General features: G+C 43.5%; 1 protein-coding gene and 1 non-coding gene across 15 annotated transcripts in view; both read left to right on the top strand.

The window, feature by feature from the left end:
* The window catches only part of FGF1 (fibroblast growth factor 1), a 110,315-nt gene that overhangs the window by 61,983 nt on the left and 23,075 nt on the right, over positions 1 to 25,257 (top strand). The gene's annotated exons all lie outside the window — the stretch shown is intronic.
* Positions 13,957 to 14,093, top strand: LOC116275141. The gene has a single exon (XR_004184100.1). It is a non-coding gene; the product is annotated as a small nucleolar RNA SNORA36 family (small nucleolar RNA).

The following is a 25,257-nucleotide window of genomic DNA, read 5'->3' as shown; positions in this document are numbered from 1 at the left end:
TAACTCTTGTGCCCTACCCCTTAATTGGGGAATTATTTCTAGTCTCTTGCCTATTCTTGGATAACAGCTGGAAGAAGGTACCGCATCCTGCTGTTTCTTCTCTGAGACAGGCCATCTCCCTGCTCATGCGTATCACAAGCCCACAAGACAGGCTTAGGTGCATGTGGCTCTGTGCACGATCCTGACCCCACCTGGCAAAGGCCTCAGCTCCAATGCCGCTTCCTCAGAGAGACCCCTCGACCATACTCCACCTCCTGGTGCACTCTCCCCTCCAGCCCCCATGGGCTCCTTTCTACCAGGAGATACGGGGATTAGCACCATTTTAGATTTTCTTAGTTAGCTGTTCACTTGTTTAAAATTTAATATCTCCCCCTATAGGAATAAAAATTGACAAGGAAAGCAGGGTCTTTGTTTTTCTTGTTTACCCCTGTGTTCCCAGTGCCTGATAAATCACAGTATGTAATACATATTTGTTGAACAAATTAATGAATAATAGTCGAATTCAGTCTCTTCTCAAGTTTCTTCCTCTCTCTGGTTTGTTTTTATGAAGAGGGATCCAGGGTTTTAGAAAATATATATGATTCATTTCAAAGTGATTTAATAAAAAATACTCAAACTTGGGTTCAGTATGGCAACTGACAAATTAGCAGAGTTTAACAGACTTTGGTTTGTGAGGAGACTTGAGCCAGCAGGCACCTTTTCAGGTAAACTGATATGCCACACTAGATGGGACAGATCATCATTTATCCCTCCCACCATCCTTTCTCTCAACAAACATTTTTTTCCAGTTTTATTAAGGTATTATTGACAAACAAAAGTTACATATATTTAGGGAATATGATGTGATGTTTTGATCATGTGTACATTGTGAAATGATTACTATGATCAAGCTAGTTAACGTATCCATCACCTCGCATCATTATCATTTTGTGTGTGCATGGTGAAAACATGTCAGATCTACCGTCTTGGCAATCTTCAAGTATACCACATATTATTGACCACAGTCACCATGCTGTACAATAGATCTCTAGAACCTATTCATTTTGTCTAACTGAATCCTTGTACCCTTTAACCAACATCTCCTCATTTCCACTCCCCTCTCCCCAGTCCCTGGCAACTACCATTCTACTCTCTACTTCAATGAGTTTGACTTCTTTTAGATTCCACATATAAGTGAGATCATGCGGTATTTGTCTTTCTGTGTCTGGTTTACTTCACTTAGCATCATGTCCTCTAGGTTCATCCGTGTTGTCACAAATGACAGGATTTTCCTCTTTTTATGGATGAATAGTATTCCAGTCTGTATATACCACATTTTCTTTACCCATTCATCTGTAAATGGACACTTAAGTTGATTCCATATCTTGGCTATTGTGAATAATGTCACAATGCACACAGGAGTGCAGGTACCTATTTGAGATACTGATTACAATTCCTTTGAATATATACCCAATAGTGGGATTGCTGGATCATGTGGTAGTTCTATTTTTATTTTTTTGAGGAACTTCCGTACTGTTTTCCATAATGGCTGTACCAATTTTTACTTCCACAATAGTGCACGAGGGTTTCCCTTTCTCCACATCCTAACGAATACTTGTTATCTTTTGTCTTTTTGATATTAGCTATTCTAACATGCATGAGGTGGTATCTCATTGTGGTTTTAATTTGTGTTTCCCTAATGATTAGCAATGTTGAGCATTTTTACCTATACCTGTTGGCCATTTGTATGTCTTCTTTTGAGAATTATCTGTTCAGATCCTTTACCCATTTTTAATGGCATTGCTTTCTTACTGTTGAGTTGTTTGGGTTCCTTATATATTCTGGATATTAACACCTTATCAGATGTGCTTGCAAATATTTTCTCCCATTGCATAGGTTTTCTCTTCACTCTGTTTTCTTTGCTGCCCAGAAACTTTTTAGTTTGATGCAATTCCATTGAACTATTTTTGCTTTCGTTGTCTGTGTTTTTGGAATCATATCCAAAAAATGATTACCCAGACCGGCGTCAAGAAGCTTCCTCCTATGCTTTCTTCTAGCAGATTTACAGACTCCGGTCTTACATGTGTGACTTCAATTCATTTTGAGTTGATCTTTGTCCTTTGTGTGAGTCAACACATATTTATTAAGCACATATTATGTGCCAGGTTTGTGCTAGACATGGGATAAAAAGCTGAGCAAGACAGGGGTTCTGCCCTAATGAAGCAAAGTCCGAGGAAACATTCAAATAACTAGCACGAAGCCTCCGGCGTGAAGTCTGAGGGAGAAGGAGGAATATCCTGGGGGTTGTGACAGGTGGAGGTGGTGGCGATGTCGGCAAAGAGAGGTCCATGCCAATGGAAAAGCAAGTTCAAAGGCTCAAGGTGAGAGTAAGCGTGGCACATTTGAGAACTAAAAGGAGTTCACTCTCATTTGAGGCCACTGATGGTTCAAAGCTAGGGAACTCTTGGGCCATCTGTCTTTACTCAGTACAAAGATCAGGAGAGCTTGGGGGCAGAGTGGGTCACCAGCTATCCTCAGGAAATGATTGGAATAAAAGCTCTGCCAGTTTTGTTCACTGCCATGCTTTGTTCACTGTCTGAGGATGGAGCCAGAACATAGTAGATTCTTAATGACCATTTGCTGATCAGATGAATGAAGCCCCCACAGACAATCTCAGCTTTCTCCTCTAGCATCACCAAGCCCCACAGAGTCATAAGACCAGAAGGCATCTTGAGAGCCAGCTGGTGCACCCTTTCCCCTCCAGGCTCTGTCCTGCCCTTAAACCTCCCACAAATGGCACTGTTTTGTAGATGTTATAAACTACATTAGCATGACTTGTAAATTGGGTTCTTGAGATCATACATACTCACACCAAGGGAGAGACAATGTGTCACCTGGTGAGTCCAGGGCAGGGTGCAGAAGAGCAGGGACGACAGTCCTGGATGCCAGGCTGCATGGCAGGCAGCGAGGGAGCTCTGGCTCCCAGCACTGTTTGTCAGCTATTAAGACGCCATAGTGCTTCTCTTCCAAATCTTCCTCTGAAGGTCAATGACCTCCACATTCTCAAAGCAGTACATCTCGTTTGGAAATCCTTATATTCCTGGTATCCTTGGTGTTGGGATTTTAAAATTCGAATTGAGTTCATCTCCCCGTACCATGCCCTGGCTAAATGCCACTGTCTCTCCTAGAGAAGGCCACTGGGCTGACATACTCAAGGTATCCTGGCTAGAAAGCTGTGAGCAGTGGACATAGCATTTGGCCCATACCCACATATACCACTTGATCTGAGGTCCCATGACCTCTTACTTGGACAAATGCAGCTGATTTCCTTGCCTTCCTTCCAATTCATCACTCAGCAGCCAGATTGACATTTTAAAAATGCAAATCTGATAACATCACATCCCAGCCTGAGTATTCCATAGTCTCCCACAGTCCTTCAGACACACGCTTACAGGACCCTGTGCAGCCTATCCCTTTCAGCTTCTCCAGCCACAGCCCTCTCTCCTCATCCATAATGGACTCTGTTCAGTTCCCCCAAGTAAAACTTGCTCTTTCTGGACTCATGACCTTTGCACATACTTTTACCTGCAACCTCCCTCTCTCTACTTACTATTAATGGCAATACCCCTTCCTCTAAGAAGTCTTCTGAAGTCTCCCAGGCCCTGTAGGTTGCTTATTACCTGGCTCTCAGGGTGACCTGGACTTTGCCACTATAATACTCAGTCCACTCAAAATCCCTTACATGGGGAAAGGTCTTCCCCACTGGAATTCAAACTTAAAGGGCGCCTCTCCATGTCTGCCTTGTTATTCACGATATTCCTTATGTCTGGCACATGGTAGGTACTCAGTGAATATGTGTCAAGTGAATGAATGAGTCCTCCGATTGTTAAAAAGCTGGGAACAACTTTACCAAATAGAATAAGAGGCAGAGACAAACTGAAACATAACAGGACCTCATGGTAATCCTGAGCCACCTCCCTTCCTCACCCTAAAGGCCTGATGTCATCATATGATGGGCTTGTGTGTTGTGATTAGGTCCCGGTTCTTGAGATCCGGTTTCTGGCTCAGTTCAGAGAAAGCTGGGCCCTTCCATTAGGCACCATCATGATCAGCAAAGCAGAACTGTGGAGCAAATCAGACACGGTGCAGATGCATTGGTGTACCTGCTAGTGGCCCGTACCTCTCGTCTCACTGCAGAGGCAGAAAATCCGGCCCCAGCATCACACAGCAAAACAGAGCAAGAAGGAGGCGGAGTCTTCACTTATGTTGCCTCACCCTCTGTTTTATTTTCTTCCCCCCAGCAGCAACAAACAATAATTCAGTAAAGGAAATACGAGTAATGGAAAGAAAAAGAAAAAAATAAACATATCAAAATGGGCAGTGTCCCCAGGGCCACTGCTTTTGAAGAAAACAAAAGAGTAGATTTGGAGATATTTTGGTGGCTTTGCCAAAAAGAGAAGAATAATCAAGCCTTCCCTTCCTTTCTAGGCTGCACTGCTTTCCTCTATCTTGATGTAGAAAAAATATCACCCAGACTAGGGAGTCTCACATCAGAACCCCCAGTGGAGTCTTGCTGAACATGTGGGTGCCAGCCCCGACTCAGTCTAGCAAATCAGAACCCTCTGTTGGGGGAACCTATGTGATTCCCATGCAGGTGGGCCCTACTGCGGGGAAGAAAGCTCAGGGTGGGAGTGCCATGGTATGTCCTGTGCCTTGTAACACAAGATGCAGCTTGGGTAAGAAGCTCAGGTCTGTAATTGGGAATTCCAGCGTCAGGCACTGCAAACCTCATTTAAAATAAAGCACCATAAGCTTGACTTCGGATATGCAGAAAAATGAAGATTGTTGATTTCACCTTCTGTGGAAGGGGCGGGGGGCATATTCTATTCATTTTATTCACTTAAGTCGACACTGACTGAGCTGCTCCCATAGGGAAGGGCCTGTGCCAGGTACAATAGAAAGGTGATGATGGCGATGGATTTGAGCAAGATGAAGATAACGGTAACTCATATTTACTGAGACCTTAGTATGTGCCAGGTGTTTTACATGCATTATCTCATTTAATCCTCCCAACACCCTATGAGGTACTATTACCATCCCCATTCTGTGGACAAGAAAACTGAAGAAAACTGAGGCACAGGGGAGTGGAGTGACTTGCACAAAGTCACCTAGCAAGTTAGTGCAGAGCCACAGGAGGAGCCAGGTCTCCCAGACTCTGGAGTCTAGTCTCAACCATTACAGCATAAGTCTTCCTTAAGACATTCAGTCTCTGCCTTTCTGATACTTAAATTAAGTGGAAAAGGTACAAGAAAATCAAAAGAACTCCAAATTATACAGTTTTGTGCAACAGTGAACAATCGACCTGGTGACATCTAGTGAGTCTTAGCCTGTTCTGGCTAATTACTCAGCCTGACTATTGGTTAGTCTTTGTTACAAGGAATTGTGGGGAAAAAAAAAAAGCAATAACCAAAGCAACTATTTTCCCTCCTCTGTGGAAGGGTGGAGTCAGCACATTTTTAGAGAAAGTCAAACAGTCCCATTATTCACAAGAGTGCAGGAGCCAGGAGCTTGGCAGTCCAAACCGGGGAGGGAGGCTTCACTATTTTGTGAACTCCCAAAGGATGAAAGACATTAATAATACTATTTGTGGTGAGCTTATCATATGCTGCATACTGCACTATTACCTCTACATGTTATTATCGAATTTGATCTTTGCAACTCTTTGAGTGAGTACTATTCAGATGAGGAACCAGACTCAGCGAGGCTAGCAACTGGCCTATGGTCACACATCTGCTCAGTGGCAAGGGGTCTGAATTCCAGCCAGCTTCTTACCCAGAATCTAGGCTGTCTCTTATTTTAAATACAAAGATACCGTTTGGAATGCTAAGTGAGCAAGAATTCACAACCGTCTGCCATTTTTAACTTGGCTGTGCCAAGCCTCACTTCAATCTGGGAGACTGGCTGGATTCTTATTTCAGCAAGTATCACTTCAATACACTATGTTGTGCCAGGCACAAAAGCCCTGCATTTAATAAGTGGGAGATGTGGTCACAATGGATAAAAGGAACACACATAAAACACTTAGAGGTGGCTGGGCACAGTGGCTCAAGCCTGTAATCCCAGCACTTTGGGAGACCGAGGCGGGCAGGTCATGAGGTCGGGAGATCGAGACCATCCTGGCTAACAAGGTGAAACACCGTCTCTACTAAAAATACAAAAAAATTAGCCGGGTGTGATGGTGGGCGCCTGTAGTCCCAACTACTCGGGAGGCTGAGGCAAGAGAATGGTGTGAACCCAGGAGGCAGAGCTTGCAGCGAGCCGAGATCGTGCCACTGCACTCCAGCCTGGGCGACAGAGCAAGACTCCATCTCAAAAAAAACAAAAAAAACAAAAAAAACTTAGAGGTGATTTCACTAGAGGGAGGTCTTGATTCAACCCAGTCATCAGTGCCTGGAGACTCATGGAGGAGCTAAGCTTTGAACAGATGCCAGGAGTAGAGGACAGGTCAGAAGTCAGGGGATGAGCTTCGAACACAGGTCGGAGCTGAGACACCTCTGATGGTGGTGTAGCAAAGCAGTAAAGTGGCCCCAAAGAGTCAAAGGTAAAAAGCAACTCCAAAGCTGCTTTCAGCCAATGCTGCAATGGGCATTCTGTTCCCCACGAGCCTGGGGCACGCTGGACTCTGGCAAGAGTCACAGGCCCACACTGCTGGAAGACTGTCCCTCAGGTAGGGCACATGCACAAAAATAGGTGCAAGGAAATTCCATGAATGCTGCTGAGGAAGTTTAGGCAAAGGAAGCAAGCCTCTTCTTTTACGAGGGGATTCTGATCCCAAAGTCAGCAGATCTAAAACTTTCACATTAATTTCTCCTCTACCTTAAAGAGCAGACACATACATCAGAAAGGAAGTAGAGAGAAGTCAAGGAGTAAAACTGGAACTCAAGCCTGTAACAGGTACACACGTTCGGAAACGTCTGAGTAAAAACCTTAACAAAATGCATGTGCTTCCCCCCAGTAATTCCATTTCCATAAATTCTTCCTAAGGAAGTAATGGGATAGTTGGCAAAGATGACTACAGCAGTTTTGCTTATAATAGTGATAAAGAGTAAACAGCCTATCCCAGTACTTTGGGAGGCCAAGGTGGGTGGATCATGAGGTCAAGAGATCGAGACCATCCTGGCCAAGATGGTGAAACCCTGTCTCTACTAAAAATACAAAAAATTAGCCAGGTGTGGTGGTGGGCACCTGTAGTCCCAGCTACTTGGGAGGCTGAGGCAGGAGAATCACTTGAACCTGGGAGGTGGAGGTTGCAGTGAGCTGAGATTGTGCCACTGTACTCCAGTCCGGCAATAGAGCAAGACTCTGTCTAAAAAAACAATAAAATAAACCTGAATGCCCAACAATAAAAGGTTAGTTGACACAGTTTTGCGTGTTCCTATCGTGGCCTCCTATGCAACCATTACAAATGAAGGTGTAGGTTTCTGTTTATTAATGAGGGGGAAATTCCTAATGTATTGAGTAAATTCAGATCAAAGAGTAGGTTATAAAACAGTTCTAAATATATATATATATGATTCTGCTTTGTAAGATGCTTACATCTCTATAAACAGAAAAGTTAACAGAAGGTATCTCTGGCAGATATGATCATGGACAATCTTTTAAAAGTTTTCATTGTTGTTTATCTGTATTTTCTAATTTTTATATCACTCCCTTATAGTTAAGCGTTTGTAGGTGGTCTGATGTCCCCTGCTTTGGTGAACTGATAACAACACTAAAGCAGCAGACCTTAAATATTAATTATTTGTTTCCCAAAAGTATGGTACATGTGCTCCTGTTGATAAAAGAGAAATTCTGAGTGGTACTGAGAAGTATCTTTGAACAACACTGCAGAGAGAAAGGAAGCCCCCATCTTTAAGTCTCCTTAGTCATTTTGTTTATTCAAGGAGAAAACCTTGGCTTGGGACAATTATGTTTTCAACTTCCCTAGAAGAACTGCTCTTCTCTCTTTATAACCAAAAGAGCTCAGCAGACAGGAGGCAGCATCTAAGCAGAAGTCAATTCCATTGCTGTGCTTCATTGTATTGATCTTTATCACTACCTTCTATTTATAGGAAATGTTTGCAATTACACCAGGGAGATAAAGCTTGCTTTAAATAAGAAAATTAGGCCGGGCGAGGTGGCTTGCACTTATAATCACAGCACTTTGGGAGGCTGAGGTGGGTGGATCACCTGAGTTTGGGAGTTCAGGACCGGTCAACATGGTGAAACCCCGTCTCTACTGAAAATACAAGAAAATTAGCTGGGGGTGGTGGCACACACCTGTAATCCCACCTAATGGGGAGGCTGAGGCAGGAGAATCGTTTGAATCCAGGAGGCGGAGCTTGCAGTGAGCTGACATTGCACCACTGCACTCCAGCCTGGGCAACAGAGCAAGACTCTGTCTCAAAAAAAAAAAAAAAAAAAAATTAGCCAATTTAAATAAAATTTAAAAGTAAGGAATGAGTCGAGCAGATAATGATCAAAGTAAGGAAGTAAGGAAGGCAGCGCACGTGTATTGAAGTCTGAGGCAACAGGTGTTAACTAAAGCTACCCCTACTGGAATATCTGTGCACTGAAATATCCCAATAGTTCCCCCAGGTCTTCATTTCTATCTTATCATTTTAATATAAAAACAATAGCATGGAAATAATAAATGAGCAATTTGCTCAAGTGATGACCCAGCCAGTGGGGAAATAATTTCAGAACAGGATTCTGAGAATGTCCAGATAAATCCTGCTGGGAGAGTGATTGGAAAGAGAGGTTCCTAAGAAGAGATAAAATATCTTTGCAATGTTTGCCCTGAGGAAAGAGGCCCTTCCACAGGAAGAAGGTCAAGTCCGGTCTATTTTTGTAAGTGTTTTTCAAGTGGTTAGCGGACGTATTTCCTGTGGTTCCCAGGAATTCTGCAGCAGGCTCTCAGGAGGATGTTGGTGATAGGGAACAGGGACTTGATGAGCGAGAATCAATAATTATCTCTATATTTGCTTCACTTTTTTCTATAAAAATAATCTAGGGGAAAAACACTTGCTTTAGAAGAGCAAAGTTCATTACAACAAAGAGCAGAATGGGACATGAAAGTCCCTTAGTGTGTAGCAGAGTCCTTAGGTCAAGATTCTACAAGCTGAAAATTTATCTGTTCACTTGTTCCCTCCCTCCCTCATTTACTCAATAAATATCTGAGCAATTCCTCTGTGCTGGCCATTGTTTGAGGGCTGGGCAGAAGGTGTTGAATAAACATGGCTTCTGTCCTCCAGCAGCTTACAGTCCAGTGTGGGAAAAAGATGTCAAACAAGGAAACGCATGGATGAATATATAATTAATTACAGATGATGGTGAATGTTGGAAGGAAAAGAACAAGAGGCTGAAAAAGAGAATCATGGAGGTAGAGAAGGAACTTACCTTAGTTGGGGAGGCCAGGGAAGACCTCTGAGGAGGTGGCACTTCAGCTGCCCTCTGAAAGGGGCATGGGAGGCAGCCCATGGGAAACTGTTAGGGAAGGGCACTGCTGCAGAGGGACCAATTTGTAGGAAGGCAGTCATATGGAGGAGACCATAGTGGGCTCAAGGACCCAAGGGTACATGCAGTGGCTAGAATAGAGGGGCAAAGGGAGGGAGGAGCAGTAGGTGAGGCCAGACCATATAGGGTCTCACAGGCCATGGTAAGGATTTGGATTTTACTTTATGGAAATGGAAAGTCATGAACGGTTTTAAGCTAGGGAGTAGCCAATCTGATATAAACTGTAAAAGATCTCTCTGGCTCTGTGTGTAAAAGTGATGGGAGGGGGCCAAGAACAAAAGACGGGGCTATTTCAGAAGGTAAGACAGGAGCTGCTGGTGGATCAGACCCACTGTGGACAGTGGGGTTGGTAATAAGTATGTATGTGTGATAACCCTTCACGGCAGTCCAAGGGCTTGATTAGCAGACCTCAGAGAAGTCAGCCAGCTAACACAGCTGGGACTAGGGTAAGGTGTGGGAGACACTTGCTTTGGGTAAAAATGTACTCAAGCACTCAAGATAAATCATATCTTAGCCTGCGCACGGTGGCTCACGCCTGTAATCCCAGCACTTTGGGAGGCCGAGGCGGGCGGATCATGAGGTCAGGAGATTGAGACCATCCTGGCTAACATGGTGAGACACCATCTCTACTAAAAATACTAAAAATTAGCTGGGCGTGGTGGCAGGCGCCTGTAATCTCAGCTACTCGGGAGGCTGAGGCAGGAGAATCGCTTGAACCCAGGAGGCGGAGCTTGCAGTAAGCCGAGATCACACCATTGCACTCCAGCCTGGCCAACAGAGCAAGACTCTATCTCAAAAAAAAAAAAAAAAAATATATATATATATATATATATATATTTAAAATATCATATTTTAATGCAGTATTTTTTAAAAATTCAATTTAATGCAAAAATATCTCTGAATAGAAAAATATTAAATAATAATAAAGAAAGGATGAATAACAGTGATAATGTGAGCAAAACAAACTTGAAATGGGCCCCCATGAGGCTTACATTAGTGTGCACGTACAACGGTGTGGAGTGAGAAAGACAATAACAAGTAAATGAAAAAGTAAATACGATCCTGAATTATCATAAACATCATGAAAGAAACACGTTTCGGTCTGAGATAGAGGACAAGGAAGTCAGGAGGGCTTCCTTAGATAGGCTGGGCCTAACGCAATTGGATTCAGAGGCAAATGCTCTGCCTGGAGATGCTACGTGTGAAGGAAAATTTTTGCAGCCCAGCGCAGTGGCTCATGCATATAATCCCTGAACTTTAGGATGCCAAGGTGGAAGGACTGCTTAAGCCCAGGAGTTCAAGACCAGCCTGGGCAACATAGCAAGACCTCGTCTCTACTAAAAATATATATATATATTTTTTAATTAGCTGGTCGTGGTGGTACGTGCCTGTAGTCCGAGCTACTCAGGAGGCTGAGGCAAGAGGATCACTTGAGCCCAGGAGTTTAAGGCTGCAGGGAGCTGTGTTCGTGTCACTGCACTCAAGCCTGGGCAACAGAGCAAGACCCTGTTACACACAGAAAAATAATTTTTGCAAATCAAGCCTATCAAACTTCCTACATTGTATAAAATTTTACAATCTAGTAACTGGAAAGTTTTGAACAGATCTATAGAAAAGTTACTCTCACCACTGAGGGTTCAAGAGTACAATATCATGAAACACTAGAAAATGTTCTGCCTTCAGTCTGCCCCACCCCAGGGGCCTATCTAAACGTCTAGATTTATCAAATTTCATAAGAGCCCACTGAACCTGACAATGCCAAGAAGGAGCCAAGGTATGTAGGATCTTGAATGTGAAGAGGAATTATGTGCGAAAAGATGGCAGCTCCGAGAAGCAAGGAGAAGCCACTCTGGCGTTCCTCCTTACTTCTTGTTGCCTAATCTGCTTTCAAAGGCCAATAAATTCAAAATTCTCCATTTTTCAAACAACCCCACCCAACACAGTGATTCTTTAATCTCTAAACATGACAGGGGGCAGTGGACATGAAGGATATAAATGGCTTTAAAAGGTCAGTTAGAAAAAAAGAAACAAGGAGAGAAACCATGAGGAGTTGAAGGGATAAAAGCAAACCATGTTTTGAGCTACCTGCCAAAGTTCAAGAAAACTCCCATGAGAGGCCATGTTTGACTGATTAGTGTACTGCCATAGTTATTGGCAGCTATCTCTAGCCTCATGGTTTTTCGGATAACTGGCATCTTTTCTTTTTTTTTTTTTTTTGAGACGGAGTCTCGCTCTTTCACTCAAGCTGGAGTGCAATGGTGCGATCTCGGCTCACTGCAACCTCCTCCTCCTGGGTTCAAGCGATTCTCCTACCTCAGCCTGCCGAGTAGCTGGGATTATAGGCACATGCCATCACGCCTGGCTAATTTTTTGTATTTTTAGTAGAGGCGGGGTTTCATCATGTTGGTCAGGCTGGTCTCAAACTCCCGACCTTGTGATCTGCCTGCCTCGGCCTCTCGGCTGATCACAAGTGTGAGTCATCGTGCCCAGCCCTGATAAATGGCATCTTGACTGCAATGTGCACCTCCCTGAAGATGCTAGATACCAAGGCAGAGTTATCTCTTAGTATAGCTTCTTGGATTCAAGACTTTAACTCACCTCCAAGCCCTTTCCTCCCTTATCAGATACCAGTCATGTCCTGGGGCCTTTGGTGATGTTCTCTTGCTCCATCTCCTTCCCATAAAGGAGGATTCCTTTGCCTGCCAACAGCTGGGTTGTGAGTGGAGCCAGGTGTAGAATACTAGTGATGTGGTCACAGGACCATGAGAGCCGTCAGTGGTGCTGAAACAGGGAGCAAACAGTGCAAATGGGAGAATGGTTCCTTTTGGACTGTTTATGTGGGATCAAATGGAGTTGGCAAGTATATGGAACCTCTAAAAATAGACCACATCTTTAAAAAGAAAAAATACAAAAAGAAATAATTTTACATTGTCCTAGTGTAGGCTCTGCAAAACTTGGCCCTTGAAGGCTAGCACTGGGGCAAGTGACTGTTTTCTTCCTGTCCTTTGGCTGTGACACCAACTGAGTCCCTTTGCATATCCTGGGCCCTGCTCCCCTGCCTGCTTCCTGTGTGGTGCTTGGGGCATGCTGGGGCCTCCACGGCCCCCTTGGCCCCTTTCAAGATCCAGCATAGAGTCTGACATATGAAATGAGCTCCACGGGGTTTACATTCCTTCTCCGTATCCAAGCACCTTAATACACAAACCCACACGCTGGGATTGCTAACTGTTCTTCCAGAGATGCCTGGATATTGTCTGCCTAGCAGAAATATGAGTTTTGTCCTTTTCATTTTTTAATGTTTTGAGGGAGCCTCGGCCCCTTGGAAATGGGGATGACATTATAAACTGATGTTTCGGAACTGAGGGTTTTATTATTGACTAGGCCACAGATTTGCTTTGGTAAGCTGTCCAGCCTCTCTGCATTACACTTCTGTTGGCTGGAGAAGAAGGGGAGGTGTTGCCCTAGCCCATATGATAGAGAAACAGCAAATTTAAAATGATTATGAAGTACCTCATATAGTGTCTACACGACAGTTATCCAGAGATATTTGTTTATTCATCCCAAATGCTCCGGGAAACCCCAGCTGCTATCACAGTTCAGATAATCAACCCATTAAAAACAGGTTCATATTAACAAGGATAATGACAGCTGACATTTCCTAGCACTCACTATATGCAAGTCCCCTCCTGGGCCTTGTCCTATTCCTTTCTCATGCCACCGTGATGAGATCGGAGCTCTTAACAGCTTCCTTTTACAGAGAAGACAACTGGGGACCAGAAAGGTTACATGACTTGCCTGGTTTGCAAGAACTTAATGACACAGCAGAAACCCAAATCCAGCTCTACGACTCTCAGGTTGTGAGAATTTCCATTTTCGTGACATTTCCAACCCAGTCTGAAGGGGTCTCTGGCCTCTCCCCTGTCCTTCATCTGCAATGGCAAATGGCCGCCCTGACAAGGGCCAAGATGGTCTCACAAGCTGCAAGGGTCGCCTAAAGGAGGCACAAGAGTGACAATCAGGAAAGTGCTGATGGTGGGACGCCACACCCGGGTGAAGAGGACAGGCCATCAGGGGAGGAACTTGCAAAGTTCCATTCAATAAAAACAGATATCTCCTTTAGAACATGAACAAATGGACTGTGCACGTTCCAGGGGCTGGTAGAGTAAAAAGAATAGTGAAGCTCAAGGGTCACTCAGTTCAAGGGGCATTTTATTCTCTTATTCACATGTATTCAGCAATGAAAATAGTGGACTCTGGAGTCAGCAAACCCTACCTTCAGATCTCAGCTCCAACATGTTTTAGGTTGGTGCAAAGGTAATTGCGGTTTTGCCGTTACTTTTAATATTTAGTGGTATGACCTTAGAAAAATGACGTAAACTTTCTGAGCCGTGCTTCCTTAGCTGCCAAATGGGGGAACTCAGACAATGCCTTCAGTTCAGTCGAGGACAGCTTCCCTTTTCTGTTAATTAAACTTTGGAACGTTGGGGCATTAAAACAGGCTAGGGTAGGTGATTGCACAGAGAATATTATTCTATTCATTTCCTTCCTAGCCAAAAAAAAGAGCAATACTTTCCTAACAGAATTTGAGGATTAATTAATGTAATGTGCTTGGAACCACATCTGGCATACAGTAAATGTTCAAAAAGGGTCATTATATTATTATTTGTGGACATATTTCATTATTTACGGGTAGGTCCGGAGTCGGCTATTGAGTAACAAATGGTGGGGCAAGCCCTCAGCGTTTCTAAAGAGATAACAAACACATACTTCAAAAGACTGCGTCTGGAGAAGCTAAATATTCTAGGTCAAGAGGGAAGGAAAAAAAAAGACACAGTAAACAGACCATCTTCCTATAAGCTGGAAGGTTGGCTGATTTCGAGAAAGGAATGTCCTTGCTGGGCTGGTTCTGGAAACTGTAACTTGCACAACAACAGATTCAAAAGATTTTTGGAGACACATCAGTAAGAGAAGGCTAAAGGAGGCGGTGAAGGGCTGCCAGAGCCCCTGCAGAATCACTTTGCATTTGGCGTGAAGCCCTGGGGTTTTAATGTGTCCGTCTGCAGGAAGGATATTTCCATTTAAGATGTGTGCAGGTCTTCAGGATGGCCCAGGGCCGGCAGGATGGTTTGGACCATGGTGTACCATTAAAGTTCAGACAGAATGGGGGCCGGCAGAGCACGCCATTGCACCAGGGAACACTCTGTTTTTCCTTTTGGAGTGGATGCTGTTTTCTCTAAGCACTTAAAAGAATTCCTGACCTCCAACTGAATGATGCGCTATGAGGGGAAGTATTTTGAGGGTGAATAAGCTAGACTGCAAAGAAAAAACATCCAGAATCAAGGGAAGAAATAAAGGATACTAGAGGACACCCGTGTGTGTGTGTGTGTGTGTGTGTGTGTCTGCTTGTAGTTCTCTACTCTTTGTTAAGAAGTGTGCAAGTTGGGGCTGGGACTGAGCTGTTTGGTGACACAGCTGGATCAGATAACAGCCCCCACTTCCTGCCAGTTACACTAGATGCAAGCCTCTATGTCCCTCTTATCTGAAACATGGCTTGATGAGTCTAGTATGGCTAGATTGTAAACTCCTTAAAGGCAGCAACTGATTTCTACTACCAACCCATAATCCCTTATTTGAAAAGCCTTGGGCTAGATATGTTTCAGAATCCAGAATCTGGGTAATTTTAGAGAAGTGGTATGGTGTATATATTGTATATTATGGAACAACTCCAGTGCAGTCTGGGACACTACCCTAGAATCAAACACATTAGTCACTATACCGGATTGTATAAGTACTATTAACACAAAGCAGAACAAATAGGCTTTAAGTCTCAGGACAGTTTGGGCCAGGTTTTGCCACAATCTATTATGAAAGAACTTCTAGCTTTTAGAGCTTTTTGAATGTCAGAATTGTGGATTAGGGATCTCAAGTCTTTCTTTTTCTTTCTTTTCTTTTTCAAATTTCCAGGACATCTGCAGCATTCTGCCCATGGCAGGCACCAAGTAGAAGCTGTTGATTTCTAGAGTATGTGACATCGGGATTTCCCTCAAATAATATTCGATTCTAGAAACCAGGGGACAGTTTATTCTCAGTGACTTGGGGAGTCTTTAGAATTAAAAGTATCCTAAATTAAAGAACAGAAGAGAAAGACTATTAACAGAAGAACTATTAAGCCCATTCTCTGTCATCCTGAACAGTAACACATGTAGACCCACGAAATATACTGAAAATTCATCCCTAGCACATCATGTTGAGCACCTAAGCAAATGAGAGGAGTGCATCATTGCATATAAATGGCAATGGAAAGTTCTAACCTATCACTTAGAACACGGTATTTTTCGAATACTCCTCAAATATTTCTAAATGGGCCAGGCGTGATGGCTCATGCCTGTAATCCCAGCACTTTGTGAAGCCAAGGCGGGAGGATTGCTTGAGCCCAGAAGTTTAAGACCAGCTTGGGTAACACAGAAAGACGCCATCTCTACAAACACATTTTTAAAAGCCAGGCAGCCGGGTGTGGTGGCTCACGCCTGTAATCCCAGCCCTTTGGGAGGCTGAGGCAGGCGGATCACCTGAGGTCCGGAGCTCCAGACCAGGCTGGTCAACATGGTGAAACCCCATCCATACTAAAAATGCAAAAATTAGCCAGGTATGGTAACGGGTGCCTGTAATCCCAGCTACTCGGGAAGCTGAGGCAGGAGAATCAATTGAACCCAGGAGGCAGAGATTGCAGTAAGCCAAGATTGTGCCATTGCACTCCAGCCTGGGCAACAAGAGCAAAACTCCATCTCAAACAATCAAACAAAAAAAAAGTTAGCCAGGCATGGTGGCCTAGGCCTGTAGTCCCAGCTACTTGGGAGGCTGAGGTGGGAGGATCGCTTGAGCCCAGGAATTTGAGGCTACAGTGAGCATGAGTGTACCACTGCACTCTGCACTCCAGCCTGGGTGACACAGCAAGACCCTATCTCAAAGAAAAAAAAAAAAAAAGGCCGGGCGCAGTGGCTCACACCTGTAATCCCAGCACTTTTGGAGGCCGAGGCGGGTGGATCACAAGGTCAGGAGATTGAGACCATCCTGGTGAACATGGTGAAACCCCATTTCTACTAAAAACACAAAAAATTAGCTGGGTGCGGTGGCGGGCACCTGTAGTCCCAGCTACTCGGGAGGCTGAGGCAGGAGAATGCTGTGAACCTGAGAGGTGGAGGTTGCAGTGAGCCGAGATCACTCCACTGCACTCCAGCCTGGGCGACAGAGCCAGACTTTGTCTCAAAAAAAAAAAAAGAAAGAAAGAAAGAAAAAGAAAAAAAAAAAAAACTTAAAAATGAAATGACTCAAAATATTTCTAAATATGAAAAATCAAATTTGTTCAATCCTAAATCAATACCAGATGATTTGTAAAAGTGACAAAAGGGGCCGGGCGCGGTGGCTCACGCCTGTAATCCCAGCACTTTGGGAGGCTGAGGCAGGCAGATCACCTGAGTCAGGAGACCAGCCTGGCCAACATGGTAGAAACCCCGTATCTACTAAACGAATGCAAAAATTAGTCGGGTGTGGTGGCATGCGCCTATAATCCCAGCTACTCGGGAGGCTGAGGCTGGAGAAATCACTTGAACCCGGGAGACGGAGCTTGCAGTGAGCCGAGATTGCGCCACCGCACTCCAGCCTGGGTGACAGAGCAAGACTCCGTCTCAAAAAAAAAAAAGGTGACAAAAGGTTATACAGCTTAGGTGATAGTCAAGCTAACATCTATGGAATGCTCACAAGTTTTCCAGTGCTGAGGTTACAGTGACTCTGTTCAGTAGCTACTGTTATGTAGCCCCATTTTGCAGATGAGGAAACTAAGGCACTGTGAGAATGAGTCATTTACTAGTGAGTGTCCAACCAGGATTCAAACCCAAGTTTAGCAGTATGCTGGGTAAACCAGCTATCAGAGGAGAAAAAAAAAGAGAGAGAGAATTTTAAAAGCCCTGGCATTTGCCAATTTCTATGATATAAATGCTCTCACCAGGGTTAATTTCAAGATATTAATGGTTTAATAATAGTAAAATTCCTGAATATTTAATAATTGGCTTACATGAGCTTGTGGGAGCTGTCTCCTGCACACCATTGTCAAGTCCATCCCATAGTCAGGTCCACAGTTTACTGTCAGCCACGGAAGATGAGATTTCAGCTCATGGAACAGAACTGGTTTTGGGGGCAGCATGCTGAGATGCTAGCCCAGGCCAGTCAGCCATGGCTATACTTCTACCTCAGACCCAGTACAGGTCGCAAAGGGTGGAGTAGAAGAAAAAGAAAGCAAAGAACACACTGCCTCCCTTTCTTCAGCAAACTTTCCTTCACCAGGGAGTGGAAGGTGGGTCCCTGCCAGCCTAACACGCCTTGGCAGAAATAACAAAACCTGGATTTTTTTTCCAGGCCCTACAAATATTTTTCTTGGTTAGATAAGTTCAGACTTGAGACTAAAGGAGCTGATCACTTCCTTTCTGAGAGCCTTAATTTCCATAGTATTTTCTTTAAAGAAATAAGGAAGTATTTATTACAAGATGAGGACAGGGTCTGAGCCTGCCTTTAACCAAAGGTAGGGTATTCTGGCCTAATTTGAACCCAATTAAAATACATTTAGGTTCTTGGCTTAGCTTTTTTGTCAATACCTGTAGGACATCACCTTCTAATTAGGTAGTCTGATAAGACGTTCCATGAGAGGCTCCTGAGAAAGGACTGACCCTTCAATCAACAAGAATTCACAGGACACTAATTATGCATAGGTATTTGCTCAATGCTGGATATAGAAAGAAAAGGCATAGTTTCTGTCCCAGGGTCTCAGAGACTAATGAAGGAGTCAGTCAAGTATACGTAGTTAAATTACATTCATTTGCTTATTCAACAGATGTTTATCAAATGCCCAGTAGGTGCCAGGCATTTTGCCAGGCACTGGGATACCATTGTGAGCAAGACCAATCGGTTTGTACTAACATGGAGCTGACAGTCCAGTCATGAAAAGAGACATTAAATACTCACAAGAGTGAATGTGTAATTAAACACTGGTAGTAAGAGCTATGAAGAAATGTTAAATGGTCCTATGAGAACTGGAGGAACCTGACTCAGTTCAGGGAAGCCAGGAAAGGCTTTCATGAGGAATTGAGAGTTGAACTAAGATTTGAAGAAAAATTAGGAGTTAACCAGGGGAGCAGGGGAGAGAGAAAGAGAGGAACATCACTCCAGAGGGAACAGCATGGGCAAAGGTCCTAGGGTGGGAGGGAATCAGAAAATGGAAGGCAAGTTTGGAGGGAGACGTGGTGGGAAATGAGGCAGAGGGGAGTAAGGGCTGAACCTCCTGCAGGCCACCTCACGGCTTTTGTTTTTGTCCCGGAGCAATGGGAAATCACTGAAGAGTTTAGGCAGGGGGATACAGATGGGAATTACACCCAGCGCTGCAGTGAAGTAAAGGAAATGCTGTCTGCCGTTGAGAGAGCACAGGGGAATGAACCCACCTAAACTGGTATATGTGAATTTTAAGAAAGAGCAGGGAGGTTAGGGTTGGGGGATGTGTCCAAATAAGGCTTGCTTGAGGAGGAAATATCCGAAATATCCAGCTAAATTTTTGAAGGGTGAGTGTGACTTAGCCAGACCATGGTGAAAGGGTGGAGGAAAGGAGAAAGAGAGAGAGAGAGAGAGCAAGAGAGAGAATACTGTTGGCAGCAGAAGAATGTTTGGGCTAAGATCTGGGTGAGTATGAGGGTGTAGGGGGACTATAAAAAGAGGCCAATAAGAGAAAAAGTCACAGGGTTAATGATAAGAGCCTCACAGGTCATGGCAGGAGTCTGGGTTTTATTCTGAAAAATAATGGGAAATCAATGACCCAGTCAAAGATCTACAGCGGGGGAGTGATGAGTTAGAATGGTCACTAGCAGCAGAATTGACAGTGGATTGAAAGAAGGCAGTGCTGGAAAGGTGAGACCTGCTGCAGCAGCCCAGGTGAGACAGGTGCTGGGTCTGTGCTAAGGCAACAGCAGTGAGGCTGGAAAAAAGAGAATGGCTTTAGGAGACACTAAAAAGGTAAAACTGAAAGGGCATTGTCACCAACTGAACGAGTGGGAGTGATTTCTATTCTGCCCAAAGAATAGTCTCAATGAAACATTCTTCTATTTGGGTTATCTTGCCTTATGACCTGGTACAGGGTCAATTTTTGTAAATGTTCCATGTGTCCTTGATAAGAATGAAGTTCACTTCATTGTTGGGTACAAGGTTCTCTTATACACTCATCAATTAAATTTACTAGTGGTGTATTTCAATCTTCTACATACTTATTAATATTTGGTGTCTGTTTGCTCTGTCATTTATGACAGAAATGTATTATAAAATCTCCCACCATAATTGTGGAGTTGTCATTTTCCCTTTACATATTTGTCAAGTTTTGTTTTATGTATTTTTGAGGCTATGTTATTAGATATATACATGTTTGGAATTTGTATATCTTTCTGTTGAATTAATCTACTTATTATGTGGCAATCCCTTTTATTTTTAGTCATTCTTTTTGTCTTAGACCTATTTTATCTGATATTAATATAGCCACACGAGTTTTCAATTTTTTTTTTTGGAGACAGAGTTTTGCTCTGTCTCCCAGGCTGGAGTGCAGTGGTGCAATCTCGGCTCACTGCAAGCTCCACCTCCCGGGTTCTCGCCATTCTCCTGCCTCACCCTCCCCAGCAGCTGGGACTACAGGCGCCCGCCACCACGCCTGGCTAATTTTTTGTATTTTTAGTAGAGACGGGGTTTCACCGTGTTAGCCAGGATGATCTCGATCTCCTGACCTTGTAATCCGTCTGCCTGGGCCTCCCAAAGTGCTGGGATTACAGGCGTGAGCCACCGTGCCTGGCCAAGTTTTCTATTTTTTTTGTTAACATTTGTCTGGTATCTATTTTTCATTCTTTTACTTTTAACCTTTCTATGTCATTATGTTTTAAATGTGTCTCTTGTAATCAGAGTGCAGATGGATTTAAAAAAAAAAGTAGCTAGTAAATTTAGCACATTATATTTATTGTGATTATAAATATATTTGGATTTATTTTGGTCACCTAATTTTGAGCAATTTTTTACTTTATTTCCTTTTTTTCTTTTTCTGGATTATTTTGGAATAGCACAGGGTTTTTTTGTTTTTGTTGTTTGTTTTTTCTTGAGACGGAGTTACGCTGTTGTTGCTCAGGCTGGAGTGCAATGCTGCAATCTCAGCTCACCACAACCTCTGCCTCCTGGGTTCCAGTGATTCTCCCGCCTCAGCCTCCTGAGTAGCTGGGATTACAGGCATGCACCAACACACCCGGACAATTTTGTATTTTTAGTAGAGACAGGGTTTCTCCATGTTGGTCAGGCTGGTCACGAAGATAAGCACAGTTTTATTTATTCCACCTTATTCCCCTTACCCCTACCAGTTGCTGCTTGGACTAAATACATTCTATTTATTTTTTTTTACTAGTTACCTTTAACATTTAACATGTATATTTGACTTAACAAAAATTAAAGTTAATATCTCTAAGGAAGAGTTAAGATTTTGGGTGATGCCATTCATATAGCCACAGGGAACAAGGACTTAGAGCATATTCGGAACCAAAGCGAAGGCCTGTTTTGTATGTGCTGGGTTTGAGGATACATCCAATTATCACCTTAGCAGGTGTCTGTCTATACATCTACCTTCAGTGGCTTTATACACTTTGCAAAATATCCTCCTTCATGGGTATTCCACATTGCTTACATAGTGACAGGGATTAAAAACAAAACTAAAAAATAAATGTCAGTGTTTGCCTTCCTTTGATTCTTAACACATCACCGTCTTTCCTTCCAGCTTAGTTTCCAGGGACAAGCTGAGCACAAATGTCTCCTAGAAATAATGGGCTTTGCAAATAACTATAATAACTATATAGTAACTGTACTATATTAACTGTCGATAAGCTGAGAACTGAGTCTGAAATGCAGACCAGGATTTTTTCTTACGAAACCATGGCTTACCTTTGCGTCCTTCATCTTCTCTGCTATGTTTGTGGCTTACATCACAGGGGGAGGAGCTTAGCTCATTTCTGCCAAATATGGGAATGAAAAACTTCTATTTTCAAACCAATTAAAAAATCATTTTAAATTAAGCATTTAATCACAGCTGACTTAGATCACACCAGGCTCCAACTAGTTCAACATAACCAATTACTACTATCTCCTATAGGTCAGGTCCCATTTTTCAAGTGCTGTATGAATATTGCACCCATTTAATCCTTCAGACGACTGTGTGAGAGGCAGGGTGAGAATTATCAGAGGAAACATCTCAGAAGCAGCGAATGACTCGCCAAGGTTCCCAGAGCCAAAGTGGTTGCTTACTATCCACATCCTGTTCATGTGTCAGAGTTCAGGTTCCCTTCCAGAGGCCACAGCTGATAAAGTATGTCAGCCTTAACACAGATGTTCCAATAGGCTTGGTGTTCCTCTAACCTGGGTGTCACTGATAAATCAAAAAAATCATCTGGATTTCCTAAAATCTCCCCAGTGCCCCAAATCTCAAAGGGCTGGGCTTCGTGGACAATGATAACATGGAGTTCGCCGGGCTTGATCTCCGTTTCCCAACACAACACAGACAATCCCCTCCTCTGACAGCCACGAAAAAGAAAATAGTAACAAGAAGCAGAGCTTATAAATTCCCATTACACTTAATGCCTGATTTTACTTAGTTAATGGATTCACTTATTAAAGCCATTTGTGTAAATCTTCAAGGGCCGGCTAAGGTTGCTGCCTTATGGTTTTATCACGTCATATACTTCCTTTATTTCTATCCTTTAACAAATAGTGGATTGGCAAGGAACTTTGAACCAACTACTGCTCAAACTATAGGTAAATTACAAATACAGTTTAAAATAAGGACTTTTCATGCCCCAGGGGTTTCCTTTAGCAACAAAAAGGGATTTCATTTTTTGTATGTTTCAGTTGAGTCATCAATCCCAGCTACCATTGTCTGTCAGTTTCATGTTGACTCCAGGCTTATTTTCAGGAGCCTACTTGTCTCCTTCAGGTTTTCAGGTGTGGATATGAAGGGTTTGGGGAGCCATCTGACATCAGTATAGGCACCCTCATGATGGTCCCTCTCACTGAGGGGAGCAGGCAGACAGCAGAGGTGTGGCCTTGTATAACTGCAGGTACACTGTGGTCAGGAGGGAGGGGCCCCTGAGGACCTGCTGGGCTCTGGCCGAGGTCAGTTAGCCAGTGAGAACTCCACAATGATTAAGTCTGGGCTGTATGGCTCATACACACATGATCTAGAATCTAGGTGGATCTAGAAGAAAGTCCATTCTTTTTTTTTTTTCTTTTTTTGAGATGGAGTCTCGCTCTGTTGCACAGGCTGGAGTGCAATGGCGCAATCTTGGCTCACTGCAACTGCCGTCTCCCAGGTTCAAGCGATTCTCCTCCCTCAGCCTCCTGAGCAGCTGGGACTACAGGCACGCATCACCACGCCTGGCTAATTTTTGTATTTTTGGTAGAGATGGGTTTTTGCCATGTTAGCCAGGCTGATCTTCAACACTTGACCTCCAGTGATCCACCTGCCTTGACCTCCCAAAGTGCTAGGGTTACAGGCATGAGCCACCATGCCTGGCCTGAAAGGCCATTCTTAACATGAAATTGCCCCACAATCAGAAGCAAATGGGGACCTACACCGGAGGAAGTCAGAGACAAGGAGAAACAAAATTCAGCCCACTTGAGATTGACAATACAAATGACTATCTGTTCAGTTAAGTGGCAACCACTAGTATATAATTATTGTCTCCTGTACCAAATGAAGTACATAACTTAGAAAGTGCTTAGAAAAAATAAATGAAAGAAAAAATTCATTATCTCTTAGTTGTACTTTAAGGAAGGGGAATCTGGTGATGGTTGTGTGCTAATGGAGAGGTGAGGCGTAAAGATATCTACATAGGGAAGAGCTAAATTGCTTTACTTTAGAAGTGGATCCAGAAGGGAGTGGAGTGAGAAGTTAGAATGAGAGGCTGGGTGGAGAGAGGAGTGAGTGGAGAGACAGAGGAAGAGACAAAGGGAGAGAGAGTAAGAGAGCCAGAGGTGGGCACAGAAGGACTTAGAGGCTTATGGATAAGAGAGAAAGTTTGGAAGAGACAGTGAGGATGGAGAGAGATTGTACTACGCAAGGTAAACTCTGCAATCCTCTCTATGAAATTGACATAAATAAAATTATATATATATATGTAATATTATATTTATTTTCTGTCTGTTGCTGTATTATGTGAAAAGAATTGATCGAAGTTTCACCATATGGGATAAAGGGGACATTTGGGACGGTCTGACTTTAAATATAGTTTATATGGTATATGCAAAATTCTCTTTGGGGTTCTTGGAGGCACCTCCAACAGTAGCTGAAACCAGGGACAATGGCGGGCCCATGTGGCAGCAGAGTGGGAAAAATGTACCAGACACGTTAAAATGCCAGGAGCAGAGAAAACAGATGGAGGCTTCCAACATGAGCCCTCATTTTAAAGTCCTAAGGACAAATTATTGTAATTGGTGTCGATTTATGAGGGAACTGTCTCCTATGACAGCAGCTCCACAAGGCTGCTGCAGGCACTGATGGATGGTTAGTGCAGGGAAGACAGCGTAGCTGCTGGTCTTCCATGATGCTCACGAAGCTGCTGGAGTGGGCTTCTCCTGGAGAAGGAGGAGATGCATGGAGTCCTGTTTCATGGATGACATGGGGGCAAAAGGAGAGGCTGTTGGTGGAGACTAGCCAACCTTTGGGTCACAAATGAATAAATATATGAATGACAAGTTAATGGTGGCAGATGTACACGCCAGGCAATGGGTGAAAACCCCACTTCTTATAAAAAGACTAGTGTTGATAAAGTCACTAAACCTTTTCATGGTGATCAAGAGAAAAATGGGGCTTTCTGTTCCCAGACTCCTTTTGCGGTTCAGCTCCATTGCTTACTAGCTGTTGCCCTTGGGCAGGTCACTGAACATCTCTAAGCTTTGGTTTTATTTTATTAAAACTGAGGATAATATTAGTGTCCACTTCAAAGGATTATGGTGAGATTACTTGAGATAACCTGTAGCCCAAAATACATTAATGATGAGGATGATGATTTTCATTCTAAGACCACTTGGTAATCAATATGTATTGATGATCACATTCACTACACACACTTACAAAGTGCAGCTCCCAGGCCGGGCACGGTAGCTCATGCCTGTAATCCCAGCACTTTGGGAGGCCGAGGCAGGCGGATCATGACGTCAGGAGTTCAAGACCAGCCTGGCCAATATGGTGAAACCCCATTTCTACTAAAAATACAAAACTTAGCCAGGCATGGTGGCGCACTCCTGTAATCCCAGCTACCCAGGATTAAGGCAGGAGAATTGCTTGAATCGGGACCTGGGGGACAAAGGTTGCGGCAAGCCGAGATCGTGCCACTGCACTCCAGCCTGGGCTACAGAGGGAGACTCCATCTCAAAAAATAAAAATAAAAATAAAATTTTAAAAAGGTGCAGCTCCCATGCTAGTTTCCTGGTCTCTTTTTGGCCTCTTTCTTTTCAGAGTCACCAGCACTTCCTTCTCCTAAATGGTGGGGCAAGTATATGTTTTAACCAATTCTAATGCTCATTGGTTTTGTTTTTTAATCCTCTGAGGTGTAAGTGATGCATTTTCACATTAATAATATAACTTTGTATATAGTGGCTACATACAATGTT

The sequence above is a fragment of the Papio anubis genome, chromosome 5 (genome assembly GCF_008728515.1).
Source record: "Papio anubis isolate 15944 chromosome 5, Panubis1.0, whole genome shotgun sequence".
In the NCBI taxonomy this organism is placed as follows: Eukaryota; Metazoa; Chordata; class Mammalia; order Primates; family Cercopithecidae; genus Papio; species Papio anubis.
Note: the sequence above shows the minus strand (reverse complement) of the source record. Positions and strands in the feature narration are given on the sequence as shown.